Source organism: Astatotilapia calliptera, chromosome 22 (assembly GCF_900246225.1).
Source record: "Astatotilapia calliptera chromosome 22, fAstCal1.2, whole genome shotgun sequence".
NCBI lineage: Eukaryota > Metazoa > Chordata > Actinopteri > Cichliformes > Cichlidae > Astatotilapia > Astatotilapia calliptera.
This window is the reverse complement of record NC_039322.1, coordinates 30,942,925-30,947,280: the sequence shown is the minus strand read 5'-3', so window position 1 is coordinate 30,947,280 and position 4,356 is coordinate 30,942,925.

Below are 4,356 nucleotides of genomic sequence, written 5' to 3'. Positions count from 1 at the left end.
GGTGTGGTTACACGAGGTCTGCGGTTGTGAGGCCGGTTGGATGTGCTGCCATATTCTCTGAAACGCCTGTGGAGACGGCTTATGGTTGAGAAATGAACATTCAATGCACGGGCGACAGATCTGGTTGACATTCCTGCTGTCAGCATGCCAGTTGCACGCTCCCTCATTGCTTGTGGCATCTGTGGCATTTTGCTGTGAGACAAAACTGCACATTCCAGGGTGGCCTTTTGTTGTGGGCAGTCTGAGGTACACCTGTGCACTACTCATGATGTCAGATCAGCATCCTGATGTGGCACACCTGTGAGGTGGGATGGATTATCTCAATATAGCAGATGTGCCCACTACCACACATTTGGACTGCTTTGTGACCACTGTTTGGGAGGGATGGTTATATTGTGTATCTGGAATGAATTTTAGGTCTCTACGTCCATCCCATGGGGAATGGGAGCAGTAACAAAGGTGTTGCGTTTATATTTTTGTTGAGTGTATATTACTGTAAACTGTGCAAATTTATTATATTTGTCTTTGGTGTATACAGTCTACTACAGTGTAAATAGATATGGCAAAGCACGTCAGTGTGTCTTCATGTAAATTTCCTCTACCGTGCCAACTTGTGTAGAATTCAGGAGGATATTTGTTCTTATACTATGGCTTGTGTCTCTCTGCCTGGAAGGTTATTGGGAGAACCATGCGCCAACTCAAACAGCTGAGAAAGGGAATCAAGGATGTCATGGTATGGCCCCTGCTAACGAGTAGGCCAGATGTTGTCCCGCTTCTTTTCCCACGAATGGCAGAAATGCAGTTCACACCACAGGTAAACCAGTTCTTTCTCATCACTGATAAGAGCAGTCCCCAACCTTTTTTGCACCATGGAATGGTTTATGTCCGACAGTATTTTTAGAGACCAGCCTTAAATCTGTAGTGGATTAATACAAGAAAATAAAACCAGTACCGCTAACAAAAAAAGATGTATTCATAGCACACGGGTAAAGAACCAAGGATACCGAGTTAACGATAAAAACCCTGAAAACCATAAATTTCACACCTGAGCATCAACTCTCACAGCCCCTGTACCTCATGACTCACCGACCGTTCCGTGGCCCAGGGGTTGGGGACCAGTGATTTATGAGACCTTATTTATAAATGTATTTGATGAACTTTCCATGATATAATATACTGAAGTTGGTGTTTCCTATTAATAAAAATGGTAAAATATATATTCTTTTCACCAGTACTTTAGACTAAGTTGTCCTCTTCCATGTTCTATCAGATGGTAATAGACAAAATCACATGGCCAGCTCAGGATAGTGATGAAGATGAGGAATTTGATGTTGAGTCCATGTGCCGCATCACTGGATTTCTACGGATCTTCATTGAAACTGGTATTGGCACCTTTTTTTTCCCTTTTTTTAAATAAAGCTATTGCTCATATTGCAAATGCTTGATAATAAGCATTTAAAGTTATAATGTATGAAATTCACAATTTCACTGTATATTCTCTGCAGCATGATGAACAATTAACTAAATGTTTTCTTAACTCCATTTCTGACTTTCTGGCTGGCCCAACTGATGAAATTCTGGGTTGGCTGGGAGATGCTTCCTCCTGAGCTCACTAACAGATCACTTATTCATAAATTTCAATAACAGGCTTATTATACTCACCAGGGACACGCACACCTCTTGCATTCAGAAATCCATGCATTAGCTTGTAGCCGGTGTTTGGATGGCTTCTGTGGACTTCACTTACAATACGATCCAACTCCTCATCAGTAACAGATGAATAGAGGTCTGTCTTTCTACACAGATGAAAAACACTGCGTAATGTTGGAGTTTACGAAATATTATCTTAGACTGGTCGACAATCAGGTCTATAAGTGATGACGTGATGAATTCTGCTTCCACGCTCAAACTGATCTGTGTTTTTTAAGGCTGTTGTGCTTTTAACACGTTTTAATGCTTTGCATCTTGGTCTATCTAATCTCAACAAGCCCCTAAAAACAGTCAGTGATCACTGTCGGCCTCTCTAGGGTTTCATTACCACTGTTGATTTTAAAACTCAGTTTTTAAAACCTGGGTGTAACTGCAGCCCAGCCCATGCAGCAGTATATTAATGACTAACCTATATTAATGACTGGGTGGATTATCTCGATTGTTCTCCTGACTGAAGTTTTGTCCATTTACAGCAGGGGTCTCGAAGTCCGGGCCTTGAGGGTCGATGTCCTGAAGGTTTTAAATGTGTCCTTGATCCAACACAGCTGATTTAAATGGCTAAATTACCTCCTCAACATGTCTTGAAGTTCTTCAGAGGCCTGGTAATGACCTAATTATTTGATACAGGTGTGTTGACCCAACTTCATTAACCCCACAAAACGTTTACTTTCCTGTCTTCATTTATGTGAAGTGATAGCAGAGCTGTACATCTTAATTTGATTTAGAAAATCTCTTGGTGTGAACATGCAATATTATACTTAGATGGAAACTAGCGAGCTAACTTCCTGCTAACTTCTAACTCCGTTAAATTTCATAAATTCTGTTTTCATGGATGCCTGGATGTAGAGCTGGGCGATAGAACGATAACGATATGTATCGCGATATAACTTTTACTTGATAGAGAAATTAAACTATCGCGATAGACTTCACCGCTCTTGTCCTCTTAAAAAAAAAAAAAAAAAAAAAAAGGTCAGCCAATCCAAATTAAGTAGCGCAGAGCCGAACCAATCACAGCCGCAGCGTCACGTCGCGTGACTTGTTATGTACAGCACAAGTGCCAAGCCGCACGTGTGTTTGTTTGGGAAGCAGCCAGCGGGTAATGGAGCCAGCGCGTAATGGAGGAAATGAGTGTGCCGACTAGAAAAATCAACCGAGCGTGACCGAAGAGAAAACAGATGATGGTTCCAACGCCGGAGAGATTGTCGAACGGAAGAGCCATAGAAGTTCCGTAGTGTGAAGGTATTTCGGCTATTTCAAGTCTGACAAAAAACAGAGTAGCGTGCACTGTAAATTGTGCCGAAAGCAAGTCTGGAAATACAATAAACTGGTGCATGCGTCACACTGTGCGCCACGTTATTGTTTCGGTGAAATGCATTTCTACAATACTGTTACTGTTAATTCTACTCTCTGCAGTGTTTAAATGCTTACATATACACACAGTTAGTCCCTCCACACATACGACTCGGTTCTGCTTCTATGCCCCAGCTTTTACTTTTTCCCACCGAGGCTTCTAGACTTCTGATTGGCCAACATTTCTGCACGGTTAGGAATCTAGCGCCACCTGCTGCTTTGGCATGTTCATAGCAGCGTTTTCCTTCATTTCTGCCTTTATGTGTGTGAAAACGGAAAATCTCAGTTTTCAAAAATACCCGTGTACGCGTGGACGTAGCCTCAGTCTCTGACTGGAAGCGCTAATTCGTCATTCGGCTTTTGTCAGACTAAAGTAACTGTTAAAACTGTTTGAAAAGCTAAGCTATACAACAAGGAGAGATTGAGAATTTCCTTTTAGTTCTCAGTTTATTTGATATTGACAAAAGTTAGTCAGTTTTGTCTGTTCTTCTGTAAAACAAACTAAGATTTATTTTTAGAATTAATATTTTGTTTCTAAGTGGAATTGACAATTTAGTAGTCTGTTTCGTTTGTTCTGTTTTGAAACTTAAACGCTTTAGCGGCTGCCTTTTGTGTAGTTTGTAATATTTGCCTTTATTTATCTGAAAAAGTCTCATGTTCCTTAAGTACATCTACCCTGTTGAACTTATTATGGGAAATAAATATTTAAATAAAAACAAGCTGCTGATTATTTCACATTTTACTTGTGAGCAACGGCACATTTAAATCTTACAAATATAGTTATTTGGCTTATATCGTGATAGATATCATTATCGCCTGAAATGAAAAAAACATATCGTGATATGAAAAAATCTCGTATCGCCCAGCTCTACCTGGATGTTAAACTTAATTGTTGCACCTGGTAAAGGAGCAACGCTGATAATTTTATTACAGAATTTAGACAGTTTTTCAATTCTCAGTGAGTAAATACCTTAAGCCGTTTTGTTCCATACGCCTCCTGACTGTCCTTTCAGACACTCCGAACCTCGTCGCAATTTCACTCGCTGTCAATCCACAGAGAACATGATGCTCTAAAACGTCAATTGGTATATCAAAAGCGGGGCGTCCCGTTCCGTGAGTTTGCCGCTGTTCCGCGATGCTTTGCTGGAGTACTTCATGTAAGTTTGCAGTCACTCTACCATCAATGTCTTGGTTGGAGAGTGCGGAAATAAGTCCAAGAATTTCAATAAATTCTTCAGTTTTATTTGTCACATGCTCCGGCTGAGCAATTCCTGCTTCAACATTATCTGCTAGGTC